Source organism: Stenella coeruleoalba, assembly GCF_951394435.1.
Source record: "Stenella coeruleoalba genome assembly, chromosome: 3".
Lineage (NCBI taxonomy): Eukaryota > Metazoa > Chordata > Mammalia > Artiodactyla > Delphinidae > Stenella > Stenella coeruleoalba.
The window spans coordinates 84,557,177-84,572,772 of NC_137148.1; positions in this window are offsets into that span (position 1 = coordinate 84,557,177).

The window sequence follows — 15,596 nt, forward strand, 5'->3', positions numbered from 1 at the left end:
CTATGTTCTCTTCTAGGAGTTTTATGGTATCCTGTCTTATATTTAGGTCTTTAAACCATTTTGAGTTTATTTTTGTATATAGTGTGAGGGACTGTTCTAATTTCATTGATTTACATGTAGCTCTCCAACTTTCCCAACACCACTTGTAGAAGACATTGTCTTTTCTCCTTTGTATATTCTGGCCTCCTTTGTCATAGATTAATTGGCTGTAGGTGTATGGGCTTATTTCTGGGCTCTCTATTCTGGTCCATTAATCTATATGTCTGTTTTTGTGCCAATACCATGCTGTTTTGATTACTGTAGCCTTATAGTATAGTTTTAAGTTTGGAAGGGTTATGCCTCTGGCTTTGTTCTTTTTCCTTTTTCCTTTTCTTTGGCAATTCTGGGTCTTCTGTGGTTCCATATAAATTTAGGGATTATTTATTCTAGTTCTGTGAAAAGTGTCATGGGTATTTTAATAGGAATCTCATTAAATCTATAGATTGCTTTGGGTAGTGTGACCATTTTAACAATATTAATTCTTCCAATCTAAGAGCATGGGGTATCTTTCCATTTCTTTGAGTCATCTTCAATTTCCTTCATCAGTGTTTCATAGTTTTCAGCATATAGGTCTTTTACCTCCTTGGTTAAGTTGATTCCTAGGTATTTTATTCATTTTGACTCAGTTTTAATTGGGATTTTTTAATATTTCTCTTTCTGATATTTCATTGTTAGTGTAAAGAAATGCAACAGATTTCTGGATATTAATCTTGTATGTTGCTTCCTTGCTATATTCATTCATCAGTTCTAAGAGTTTTTGTGTGGAGACTTTAGGGTTCTCTATATAGAATACCATGCCATCTGCAAATAGAGTTTTACCTCTTCCCTCTCAATTTGAATACCATTTATTTCTTTTCCTTGTTTGATTGCTATGGCTAGGACTTCCAATACTATGTTGAATGGAATTAGTGTGGGTGGGTATCTTTGTCCTGTTTCTGAATTTAGCTGGAAGGCTTTCAGCTTTGCACCATTGAATATTATGTTGTCTCTGGGTTTGTCATAAATAGCCTTTATCACGTTGAAGTATGTTCCCTCTATACCAGCTTTGGTGAGAGTTTTTTAAATCATGAATGGATGTTGAATTTTGTCAAATGCTTTTTCTGCATATATTGAGATGATTGTGTGGTTTCTGTCTTTCCTTTTGTTAATGTGGTGCATCACACTGATTGATTTGCGTATGTTGAACCATCCATGGGACCCTGGAATTAATACAACTCAATCATGGTGTATGATCCTTTTTATGTATTTTGCTAATATTTTATTGAGGATTTTTGCATGTATATTAATCAAAGGTATTGGCCTGTTATTTTCTTTTTTTATAGTATCTTTGTCAGGTTTTGGTATTAAGGTGATTGTGACTTCATAGAATGAATTTGGGAGAGTTCCCTCCTTCAGTTTTTTGGAATAGTTTTGGAAGGATAGGTAGAATTTTTTCTTTGTATGTTTGGTAGAATTCCCCAGTGAAGCCATCCAGTCCTGAACTTTTGTTTGCAGGGAGTTTTGTTTTGTTTTGTTTTGTTTTATTACAGATTCTATTTCACTTCTAGTAATCGGTCTGTTCAAATTATCTGTTTCTTCTTTACTCAGTTTTGGCAGGCTGCATGTTTTTGGAAGCTTGTCCCTTTCTTCTAGGTTGTCCAATTTGTTGGCGTATAACTGTTCATAGTATTCTCTTATGAGTTTTAGTATTTTTGTGGTATCAATTGTTATTTTTCCTCTTGTACTTCTTATTTCATTTATTTGTGACCTCTCTCATTTCTTCTTGTTGAGCTTGGCTAGAGGTTTGTCAATTTTGTTTATCGTTTCCAAAAAACAGCTCTTAGTATTATTGATCTTTTCTATTGCTTTTTAAACATTTTATTTCACCTGTGATCTTAATTATTTCCTTTCTTCTGCTGACTTTTGGTTTTTTCTTCTTTTTCTAATTCTTTTAGGTGGTACGTTAGGTTGTTTATGTGAGATATTCTTTGTTTTTTGAGGAAGGCCTATATCACTATAAACTTCCCTCTTAGAAATGCTCTTGCTGTAGCCCATAGATTTTTTGTTAAGTTGTGTTTTTACTGTCTTTTGTCTTGAGATATTTTCTGATTGGTTCTTTGATTTCAGTACTGACCCATTGGTTTTTTAGTGGCATGTTGTTTAGTCTCTGTGTGTTCATTCTTTTCCTGTTTATTCCCCGCTTGGTTGATTTCTAGTTTCATACTGTTGTGGTCAGAAAAGATGCTTGAAACAATTTCTATCCTCTTAAATTTGTTGAAAGTTTTTTGAGACCTAGTATATGTTTTATCCTAGAGAATGTTACTCATGTGTTTGAGAAGAATGTGTATTCTGTGTTGTTTTTGTTTTCAGATATAGTGTCCTGTAGATATCAATTAAGTCCAACTGCTCTCCTGTGTTCTTTATGACCTCTGTTGCCTATTGATTTTCTGTCTGAAAGATCTGTCCATTAGATAAAGTCTCCTACCATTATTGTATTCCTGTCATATTCCCCCTTATGTCTTTTAGTATCTGTTTTATATACTTAGGTGCTCCTATCTCGGGTGTTCATATGTTAATGAGCTTAATATCCTTTCTTGTATTGATTTCTTTATCATATGTAATGTCTTTCTTTGTCTTTCTTTATGGTCTTTATTTTAAAGTCTATTTTGTCTGATATGAGTATTGCAACCCCACTTTCTTGTAGTTTCCGTTTGCTTGAAATATCTTTTTCCATCTGCTCACTTTCAGTCTGTGTGTGTCTTTTGCCCTGAAGTGGGCCTCTTATAGGCAGTATATTGTATGTTCTTGTTTGCTTTTTTTTTTAAAATCCAATCTACCTCTCTATCTGTTTTGATCAGAGCACTTAATCCATTGATGTTTAAAATAATTGTTGGTGAGTATGTACTTGTTGCTATTTTAAACTTTGTTTTCCAGTTGATTTTGTAGTTCTTTGTTCATTTCTTCTTTTTGTTTTTCCTTTTCTGGTTTGATGGTTTTCTTTTGTATTATGCTTGATTTCCTTTCTTTTTGGTTTTTGTAAGTCTATTTATGTTTTTGATTTGTGGTTACTCTGGATATCAAGATTGTTGACTCGTAACTATATCTACTTGCTTTAAACTGATAGTCATATAAGTTCAAACACATTCAAAAAGGTCTACACCACTATAGTCCCCTCCCCCACATTTTGTGATTTTGATCTTATTTTACATCATCATGTTTATCCTTTTGCTGTTAATTGTAGTTCCATTGACTTTTACAAAAAATTTTTGATTTTTTTTTTTGTCTATATACTGGCTTATTTAAGTGATCTTCATCCTTTTGTATATTTGTATTTCCCATTGTGATTTTCTTTTTCCTATAGGTTCTTGCTTACTTTCTATTTAAAGAAGACATTTCAATATTTCTTTTAGGATAGAGTTAATATTACTGTATTATTTCAGTTTTTGTTTGTCTGAGAAATTCTTTATCTCTTCTTCTGTTCTAAGTGATAATCTTGCTGGGTAAAATACCTTATGTTGCAAGTTTTTCCCTTTCAGAACTTGGAGTATATCATGGCATTCCCTTATGTTCTGTAAACTTTCTGCAGAGAAATCAGCTGATAACCTTACGTGGATTCCCATGTAACTGACTCTTTTATTTTTCTCTTGCTGCCTTTGGGGTCCTCTCTTTATCTTTAATTTTTGCCATTTTAATAATGATATGTCTTGGTATGGGTCTGTTTGGACTTATATTGTTTGTAACCTTCTGTGCTTCTTGTATCTAGATATCTGTTTCCTTCTTTAGCTCTGGGAAGTTTTCAGCCATAATTTCTTGAAATATATTTTCAACCCCTTTCTCTCTCTCTTCTCCTTCTGGAACCACTATTATATGTAGATTGACATGCTTTATATTATCCCATAGATCTTGTATGTTGCTTTCACTTTTTTTCATTTGTCTTTCTGTCTACTGTTCTGACTAGGTGATTTTCATTTTTCTGTCTTCCAGATCACTTATTCATTCTTTTGTATTCTTTAGTCTGCTATTCATTGCTTCTAGATTGGTATTATCATGACTGATGATTTATTAAATTTTTGATTTATTAAATTTTTGTTTTATTTATTTTTAACAGAGGTTTAATATGACAGCCAGATGATGTGCAAAGCCCTGGAGGCAACAAATTTAGATTAAAGTCTGTTGAAAAAGTCCAGTAAAAATATTAAGGTGATACTTGACAAAAAAAATAACATGAAATACACAATGCTTTGCTGAACTTTAGTTAAACTAGTTAAAAGAGTACCCTAAAGTATCAGGCTATTAAAAAAATACAAATACATTTACATGCTAATTTTTATTCTTGGTAACAATATGCTAATTATTTTTTCTGAACATACATTAAAAATTCTTTCAACATTTCTGTTTGAAATCCTACCATGAGATTCAAAACATCGAATTCACTGATCTGTAGTTTGGGGAATATGTTTTCCACATTTTTTGCACATTAACTAATAAGATAATTATAAAATATCTATGTCCACTGCAGAGGTTTGTTTGCTCTTAATCCAGAGATCAACATACACACACACATACACACACACACTGAACTTCCAGTTCAACAGTACTCTTCAGAAACAATAGCATAGTCATATTATAAAGACAATTGATACTAAAGTGATTCATCAGCCAATCATCTTAAAGTAGTTTAAATACCTTTCTATAAGATTATGTACAGTAAATCTCACTTTTTTTTTTTTTTTTGCAGTATGTGGGCCTCTCACTGTTGTGGCCTCTCTCATTGCGGAGCACAGGCTCCGGACGCGCAGGCTCAGCGGCCATGGCTCACGGGCCTAGCCGCTCCGCGGCATATGGGCTCTTCCCGGACCGGGGCAAGAACCTGTGTCCTCTGCATCAGCAGGCGGACTCTCAACCACTGCGCCACCAGGGAAGCCCATTCTCACTTATTTTTAAGGTGGTCCTTTTGCTCCAAATTCTAGTTTCTTGGGTAGTTTAGCTTATATGTAGATTGACTTAAGGGAACAAGGAAACCACAATTGATGACAGTATGAGGAAATGAACTTGCTTTTAATCACAAATGGCAAGTATTATAATATAATACATTGGACACTTTTTCCCTTAGGCAAAGGAGTGACTCCAAGTGGAGTTGTGTATAGTAGTACAAACACCTCAAGTCTTAATTGACTGTTTATTCTGTGCCAGGCACTATTCTAAGCCCTTTACATGTTCTAACTTGTTTAATCTTAGTGCAATTTTAAAATGATATTTTGGCATAAAACTATATTTCTCAAACATATCAAGTGCCCCAAAACATTGACTTAAGGCCATGGTTTTCACTTTCCTTTAGAAAAGACTTGTTAGCAAGGATAAAAGCCTACCTAAAATGAGCTAAAGCTAATTAGAGATTTTACTGACTCTATTTACCCATGAGTCCAAGAAGCTGGCTTGACATGTGTAAACCCAGACTTAGTCTTTCTTTCTTAATCCCCTTCTTGCTCCATCTCTAAGCCTTTTCCTTGACTGTTTCCCCCATGAAAGCCTTTTGATTTACCACTTACTTGCCTATAGGAATTCCTGAAATAGGGTCCCTGCAGGACTATTTACCACAATGTCCATTCTACCATTCTCTGGTGGGGGCAGGTAGGGGGGATGGGAGGACAATGAGTTAGGGACTGTTGGTCACATAAATTAGATGTAATGCCATTCCAGGAAAGGAAAGAAGGGTCTCTTATGAGCCTCTTTATTATTTCCTTACACTTGTCACTCATATTTTCTGTAAAAACTCACAAAACTTATATTAGGGTATATTTCTTTAATTGACAACAAACACATGTTTAATAATAAATATGGAGGTAATTTTCTCTCAAAATCTATGGTAGATTAAGTTTTACTCTTCTGCTTCTGATCATTCTTCACCATCATTGTTCACTTCATTCTCTCACAGTCTTTTATCCCCCTCCATTCTTTTCCATCCTAGATGAGTCAAACAGCAATGACTGGGGAAAGAGTTGTTCAGAGCTGGATTATAGTTGATTTTTATACTTTTTTCATTTTCTGGATTTTTAAGCAAACTCAATTCCCTAAGTGCAAAGCATAATAATTGCATAAGATGGGGGCAGTGATATGGAGTACTTTGGAAGACTTGACCTTCAGACTTAGCAACTGAAATGAAAGTCAGTCAGTGGCAATGTGCATGTTTTGGTGAGGAGTCACATATTCACTAAATTCTGCACTGGCAATTCTTTCCTATGTGAGACCTACTTAGTGTAGGATCACATTATCGTATGTACCTGAGTTTCCTTTATTCAAAATACCATGAAATAAAATTTACAAAGGAATGCTTTAAAGATAATAATGAATTAAAGTGTGAAAATTTCATAACCGGAGCAGTCTAGCAATCTTAAATTGATGTAAAATATTGGATTAATTCAAGAAAAGACAACTTCCGGTTAATGAGTCTTATATTTATTCCTCCGAGGAAACAAAGATTTATTAATTATCCTCCACCATTCTGACCATGGAACAACAGAAAAAACAGCAATCTAATTAGGATCAAAATTATGCTTCTTTTGTGAATTCTAGCAGATGCCCTCTTTTCATTCAGTATAAGCAGATAACTGATAGGGACATGAAATATGTAATTTTTATATTAAATGATAGAGGATTGGCATAGTCTCAAGAATGCAACCCAGCAAAATAATACAAAAACAAAGACACAAACATCTTCTTGCTGGTTCAAACAAAGAATGCAGTTGAACAAATTTGATGTGTATCCAAGCAACGATAAATCCCTCCATCAGTGCCTTTAGGAATAAAGGACTAATCTTCATGAATGACTTTTTCCTTATAGAAAAAGCTAAAGTTAGATGACGTTCTGTGAAACTTGAAGACAGGTTTATTTGTTGTTGTTGTTTGATTTTTTTAAAGAAAATCACACAGACACAAATGTTTGCTATGGGCTTTTGAATGATTGCAAATTTAAAAATGTAACTTTCTGCAGTAAGCTGATGGAGGTCCTTCATAAAGCACAACATGTGCTCATATTCTTTCTTAAGACATATTTAGATAAACTAAATCAGGATGAAAGGAAGATCAAAGATAGTTCTTTAGAAGGAAAGAGACGAGAGATGCTTAAGGAACTATGTACAAAAGATAGTATCTATCCTGGTGATAATTTGTGCTTGATAATCTGTTTCTTATTCTGAGAATATATGAGATGACTTGCAATTTAATATCTCTTCCTGTATTTTATCAGGAGAAAAGAGCACTGGTTCCCAAGTTGATATGTATGTTGGAATAGGAGTAGAGTTCTTTTTCACACTAGACTTGCTATCTGACAACCAGAATGGATGACGTTTTAAAATCTTCCCAGGTGATTTTGATATGAAACATTTCCACCTCCATCACTAATAAGGGACTAGAGTTAATGGATGTTACCCTCTGTAACTATAATATGGTTCAATTTTCTTGCATCTGTAATTAAAAGGAAAACATGATGTATCTGCAAACTGATTTCAAAGACACACCTTTAATGAAGGTAATTGTTAAATGAGTTTGTGTCTAAGGAATATTATATTAAAATAATGGGTTTTATATTTAGCTATGATTTTGCCACAGATATAAAAATACTTTTAAAACACATGTGATGTGTAAAAAATTTCAGGCTACAGTCTCAGGTATAGAAGACACATGAATCTTTTCTTTTGAACTAAATAAACTAATATTTATTTTGGAGGTTTCAATATTTCATGACAAAATTACATCTCAGTTAATTCAATTCTAACTGCATTTCTGGATAGATATGCTGAAGATCATTTGGAATGATATAATGACATTTGGGTTATGGGGGCACACATAGTTATTGTCATCATATATCAGAACTAGCACTCTCTGGGTTGTATGTCCTTCAGTGTTCCCCTCCATTGTCAAATTATTCAGGGAACTTTGATGTAGTTTCTTGTTAACTTCAAGGCATATTGAAGTCTGGTTCTCTCCACTACTTCTGAGCCCCTTTCTGTATTCCTTAATGGCTATGAAAACCTTGATATGGTTGTCTGTAAGGCACTTTGCAACTTTTAATGTAGTCCAGAAAAGGGCAAAGGCACTCTACTCCTCAAGACATTCAGCTTTTCTCAATACCATGTTAGAATGAGTGAAACCTCTGGGATGCTAAGTCAGGCTTATCAACCATTTCTGTACTGGACTCAAGAAGGTCCTATAAGGTTGAATTCATCATTTAGGCTTTATATGGGAAGTGGGGCACAATCTCTCTATGCTTTTGAATCCCTTAAACTATCTGGGATGTCCACTGTGTCTTTTTACAATGTATACACATTTCTACCTTTCCTTCTGTCAAACTCATTTTTTTTTCTGGTATTAGTTTCAAAATTCAAAGCCAAATATTGTCTTTTTGTAGCTCTCTGTCTTTCTTCTATAATATTCCTACTACAAAGCAAAGGCTGTCATAAGTTTTATGTGTTCAAATAGAGAAGGGTTATAGATGAAAAGGAAATAGCAGAAAAGTCAGTTATTTCAGGTAAAATCTCACATCTATGTACTGACTTTTTTTCCTGGAATTAAAGAAAAATATTGAAGTAGAGTTGATGTACAATATTATATAATTTACAGGTGTACAATAGAGTGATTCACAAGTTTAAAAGATTATACTCCATTTAGAGTAATTGTAAAATATTAGCTATATTCCCTGTGTTGTACAATATATCCTTGTAGCTTTTTTTTTATACATAATAGTTTGTACCTCTTAATCCCCTATATTGCCTCTCCACCCTCCCCTCTTCCCACTGGTAACCACTAGTTCCATATATCTGAGAGTCTGTTTCTCTTTTGTTATATTCACTAGTTTGTTGTATTTTTTAGATTCCACATAGACTTGATGTCACGTAGTATTTGTCTTTCTCTGACTTATTTCACTTAGCATAATATGCTCCAATTCTATCCATGCTGTCATAAATATCAAAATGTCATTCGTTTTTATGTCTGAGTAGTATTCCGTTGCATGTATATACCACATCTTCTTTATCCTTTCACCTGTTGATGGACACTTAGGTTGTTTCCATACCATGGCAATTATAAATAATGCTGCTATGAACATTGCAGTCCATGTATCTTTTTGAATTAGTGGGATTTTTTTTTTTTTGGATATATACCCAGGAGTTGAATTGCTGAGTCGTATGACAGTTTTATTTTTAGTTTTTTGAGAAACCTCCACAGTGGCTGCACCAGTTTACATGACTACCAGCGGTGTAAGAGGGTTCCCTTTTCTCCACATTCTCACCAACACTTGTTATTTGTGTTCTTTTTGATGATAGCCATTCTGACATGGTGAGGTGGTAGCTTTCTAGTATAGTCTGAAGTCAGGTAGCATGATTCCTTCAGCTCTGTTCTTCGTTCTCAGATTGTTTTGGCTATTCAGGGTCTTTTATGTGTTTACATACACATTTCAAAATTATTTGTTCTAGTTCTGTGAAAAATGCCATTGGTATTTTGATAGGGATTGCATTGAATCTGTAGATTTCCTTGGGTAATATGGTCGTTTTAACAATATTGATTCTTCCAATCCAAGAACATGGTATATCTCTCCGTCTGTTTGTGTCGTCTTCAATTTCATTCATTGGTGTCTTATCATTTTCGGAATACAGATCTTTTGCCTCCTTAGGTAGATTTATTCCTAGGTATCTTATTCTTTTTGATGAAATGGTAAATGGGATTGTTTCCTTAATTTCTCTTTCTGATAATTTGTTGCTGGTTTATAGAAATTCAGCAGATTTCTGTATATTAATTTTGTATCCTGCAACTTCACTGAATTCATTGATGAGTTCTAGTAGTTTTCTGGTGGTGTCTTTAGGATTTTCTATGTATAGTATCATGTCATCTGCAAACAGTGACAGTTTTACTTGTTTTTCCATTTGGATGCCTTTTATTTCTTTTACTTCTCTGATCGCTGTGGCTAGGACTTCCAAAACTATGTTGAATAAAAGTGGCAAGAGTGAGCATCCTTGCCTTCCTCATCTTAGAGGGAATGCTTTCAGCTGTTTACCATTGAGTGTGGTGCTAGCTTTGGGTTTGTCATATATGGCCTTTATTATGTTGAGGAATGTTCCCTCTATGTCCACTTTCTGGAAATTTTTTTAATCATAAATGGATGTTGAATTTTATCAAAAAGCTTTTTGTGCATCTATTGTGATAATCATATGGTTTTTATTCTTCAATTTGTTAATGTGGTATATCACATTGATTGGTTTGTGGATATTGAAAAGTCCTTGCATACCTGGGATAAATCCCACTTGATCGTGGTGTATGATCCTTTTAATGTGTTGTTGGAATAGGTTTGCTAGTATTTTGTTGAGGATTTTTGTATCTATGTTTCTTAGTGATATTGCCCTGCAATTTTTTTGTGGTATCTTTGTCTGGTTTGAGTATCAGGGAGATGGTGGCCTCATAGAATGAGTTAGGAAGTGTTTTTTCCTCTACAAATATTTGGAATAGTTTCAGAACAAAGGTGTTAACTCTTCTCTAAATGTTTGGTAGAATTCACCTATGGAAACCATCTGGTTCTGGACTTTTTTTTGTTGGGATTTTTTAAATTACTGATTCAGTTTCAGTACTGGTAATTGATATGTTTATATTTTCTATTTCTTCCTGGTTCAGTCTTGGGAGATTGTACCTTTCTGAGAATTTATCCATTTTTTCTAGGCTGTCCATTTTATTGGTAACTCATTGTTCATAGTAGTCTCTTATGATCCTTTGTATTTCTGTGGTGTTGGTTGTAACTTCTCCTTTTCCATTTCTGATTTCATTGACTGGGCCTTCTCCCTTATTTTTTCTTGATCACTCTGGCTAAAGGTTTATCAATTTTGTTTATCTTTTCAAAGAACCAGCTTTTAGTTTCATTGATCTTTTCTATTGTTTTTTAGTCTTTATTTTATATATTTCTGCTCTGGTCTTTATGTTTTCTTCTACTAACTTTGCAGTTTCTTTGTTCTTTCTCTAGTTGCTTTAGTTGTAAGGTTAGGTTGTTTATTTGAGATTTTTCTTGTTTCTTGAGGTAAGATTGGATTGCTATAAACTTCCCTCTTAGAACTGTTTTTGTTGCCTTCCATAGGTTTTTTTAAATTGAAGTATAATTGATTTACAATGTTTCAGGTGTACAGCAAAGTGATATATATATATATATTCTTTTTCAGATTCTTTTCCATTATAGGTTATTATAAGATATTGAATATATTGGGTGGGCCAAAAAGTGCCTTCAGTTTTTTAAATAAAAATAAAAGACACATTTTTCATTTTCACCAAGAACTTTATTGAACAACGTATTTACCTTTTTGTTCCACTACCTTCTGCCATTTTTAAGACAAATCCATAATTCCATCTTCCCCAAACTTTTTATCTTTCTGAGGAAAGAAATGTTATAGGTGCCTTTTACAGTCTTCCAGGGAATTGAATTTTTTTTCATTAAGAGAATTTTGTAAAGACCAAAATAAATGGAAATCCAAAGGTGCAATGTCTGGTGAATTCGGCAGATGAATCAGAACTTCCCAGCCAAGCTATAACAGTTTTTGCCTGGTGATCAAAAAAACATGTGGTCTTGCATTATCCTAATGGAAGATTATGTATTTTCAGTTGACTAATTCTGGACACTTTTCGTTGAGTGCCACTTTCTGTTGGTCTAATTGGGAGCAGTACTTTTTGGAATTAATCGTTTGGTTTTCTGGAAGGAACTCATGATAGAGGACTCCCTTCCAATACCACCATATACACAACATCACCTTCTTTGGATGAAGACTGGCTTTTGGTATGATTGGTGGTTGTTCATTCCACTTGCCCCATGTGATCTCTTCCATTCCACATTGTTGTACAGTATTTACTTTTCATTGCCCATCACAATTTGTTTTAAAAACGGGACATTTTCATTACGTTTCAGTATAGAATCGCATGCAGAAATGTGGTTAAGAAGGTTTTTTTTGCTTAAATTATGAGGACCCCCCAAACATCAAAATGGTGAACATAATCAAGATGGTGCAAATATCCAAATGCTTGATTTGGATATTTTGAGTATGTCGGCTATCTCCTGCATGGTATAACATTGATTGTTCTCAATTATTGTTTCAATTTTATCACTGTCAACTTCAACTGGTCTACCTGACTGTGGAACATCATCCAGCGAGAAATCTCCAGCACGAAACTGCAAAAACCTTTTGGCACATTTGATCAGTTAAAGCACCTTTCTCCATACACTGCACAAACCTTTTTCACCTTCAGTTGCATTTTTACCAAAGCTAGCACCACACTCAATGATAGAAGCATAATATGCTGAAAATGTTGCTTTTTTTCCTTCCATCTTCAGTATTAATATGGCTACACAAAAATTCACCAGTTTTGATGTCTTTTTTTAAATGCACACTGATATGACAGCTGTCACTTACAATCTAACAAAATTGTTTCAGCTGAAGTTAAAGACAACTAAGTGGTACTAGAGACATCTTACAGAAAAAACTGAATGAAATTTTTGGCCCACCCAATAGTTCCCTATGCTATACAGTAGGTCCTTATTAGTTATCTATTTTATATATAGTAGTCTGTTAATCCCAAATTCCAAATTTGTCACTTCCCCCCACTTTCCCCTTTGGTAATCATAAGTTTGTTATCTCTGTGAGTCTATTTCTGTTTTGTAAACAAGTTCATTTGTATCACTTTTTAGATTGCACGTGTAAGTGATATCATATGATATCTGTCTTTTTTTGTCTGACTTACTTCACTTAGTATGATAACCTCTAAGTCCATCCATGTTGCTGCAACTGGCTTTTCATTCTTTTTTATGGCTAACATTCCATTGTGTGTGTGTGTGTGTGTGTGTGTGTATGTGTGTATATATATATAGATATATATATACACACCACATCTTTATCCATTAACCTGTCAGTAGATATTTAGGTTGCTTCCATGTCTTGGCTATTGTAAATAGTGCTGCTATGAACATTGGGTTTATGTATTTTTGAGTTAGAGTTTTCTCTGGATATATGCCCAGGAGTGAGATTGTTGGATCTTATAATAACTCTGTTTTTAGTTTATTCTTGCCCTTTTTGTTGCAGATTAATTGACCATAACTGTGTGGGTTTATTTCTGTGCTATCATGTTCCATTGATCTATGTGTCTGTTTTTGTGCCAGCACCATACTGTTTTGATTACTGTAGTTTTGTAATAGAGTCTGAAGTTAGGGAGCATGATTCCTCCATCACATAGGTTTTATTTTAATTTTTTTATTGAAGTATAGTTGATTTACAATGTTGTGTTAATGTCTCCTCTACAGCAAAGTGACTCAGTTATACATATAAATAAATATATTCTTTTTCATATTCTTTTCCATTATGGTTTGTCACAGGATATTGAATATAGTTCCCTGTGCTATACAGTAGGACCTTGTTGTTTATCCATCCTATATATAATAGTTTGCCTCTGCTAATCCCAAACTCCCATTCCTTACTTTCACTAGCCCTCCTCCCCCGATCACATAGGTTTTGGATTGTTATATTTTCATTTTTATTTGTCTCTAGGTATTTTTTTATTTCCTCTTTGATTTATTCAGTGATCCATTGGTTGTTTAGTAGTATATTGTTTAGCCTCTGTGATTTTGTGATTTTGCATTTTTTTTCCTTGTAGTTGATTTCTAGCTTCACAATGTTGTGGTGGAAAAGATGTTTAATATGATTTCAGTTTTCTTAAATTTACTTAGGCATGCTTTGTGGTCCAGCATGTCATCTATCCTAGAGAATATTCCATGTACACTTGAAAAGAATGTGTATCCTGCTCCTTTCTGATGGAATGCTCTATGTGTATTAATTAAGTCCATTTGGTGTAATGTGTTATTTAAGGCCTGTGTTTCCTTATTGATTTTCTGGATGAAAATTTGCTGCTGGATGAGCTATCCACTGATGTTAGTCCCCTACTATTATTGTGTTATTGTTGATTTCTCCTTTTACATCTGTTAATATTTGCCTTATATATTGAGATGCTCCTATGTTGACTGCATATATATTTACAATTGTTATATAGTCTTCTTGGCTTGATCCCATTTTCATTATGTAGTTTCCTTCTTTGTCTCTTGTAACAATCTTTGTTTTAAAGTCTATTTTGTCTGATATAAGTATTGCTGCTTTGATTTTCCTTTGATTTCCATTTGTGTGGAATACCATTTTCCATCCCCTGACTTTCATTCTGCATGCATCTCTAGATCTGAAGTGAGTTTCTTGTAGGCAGCATATATTTGGGTCTTATTTTTGTATCCATTCAGGCAGTCTGTGTCTTTTGGTTGGAGCATTTATTCTGTTTATATTTAAGATAATTATTGATATGTATGTTCTTATTGCCATTTTGTTAATTGTTTTGGATTTGTCTTTGTAGATCTTTCTTTCCCCCTTTCTTCTTTTGTTCTCTTCTCTTGTGATTTGATGACTCTTTAGTGTTATGTTTGGATTCCTTTTTATTTTTCTTGTGTATATCTCATACTCTTTTGATTTGCAGTTACCAAGAGGTTTTTCTGTATAGCAGTCTACATATACACGTGATTTTTTTAAGTTGCTAATCTCTTAATTTCAAATGCATATTAAATACCCTGCATTTGTACTTTCATTATTATGTTTTGGGTATCATATTTTACGTCTAATTTCTTTGTGTATTTCTCAACTGCTTACTGTGGATACAGATGATTTTACTACTTTTGTGTTTTAATCTCCCTACTAGCTTTGTGTTTGGATGATTTCCTTCCTTTACTATATGTTTGTCTTTACTGGTGATCTTTTTCATTCCTTAATTTTCTTGCTTCTAGTTGTGGCCTTTTCTTTTCTGACTAGAGAATTTCCTTTAACATTTGTTGTAAAGCTGGTTTGGTGGTGCTAAACTCTTTTAGCTTTTGGTTGTCTGTAAAGCTTCTGATCTCTCCATTAATTTTGAATGAGAGCCTTGCTGGATAGAGTATTCTGATTTGTAGGTTTTTCCCTTTTGTCACTTTAAATATATCATACCACTTCCTTCTGGCCTGCAAGTTTCTGCTGAAAAATAAGCTTTTAGCCTTGTGTGAGTTACCTTGTATGTTATTTGTTGCTTTACCCTTGCTGCTTTTAATATTTTATCTTTAATTTTTGTCATTTAATTACATGTCTTGGTGTGTTCTCCTTTGGGTTAATCCTGTATGAGACTTTCTGTGCTTCCTGGATTTAGGTGATGGTTTCCTTTCCCAGCTTAGGGAAATTTTCAGCTTTTATGTCTCTAAATATATTCTCAGTCTCTTTCTCTCTCTCGTTTCCTTCTGGGACCCCTATAATGTGAATATTAGCATATTGACCTTAAACTGTCCTCACTTCTTTTCCTTTTTCTTTTTTCTTTCAGCATCATTGATCTCCATTACTCTGTCTTCTGGCTATGATCCATTACTCTGTATCATTTAATCTAGTGTTGATTCCACCCAGTGTATTTTTCATTTCTGTTATTGTATTCTTCATCTCTGTTTGGTTGTTCTTTCTATTTTCTATCTCTTTGTTAAAAATGTCTAACTTCTTGCTCTGTGCATCCAT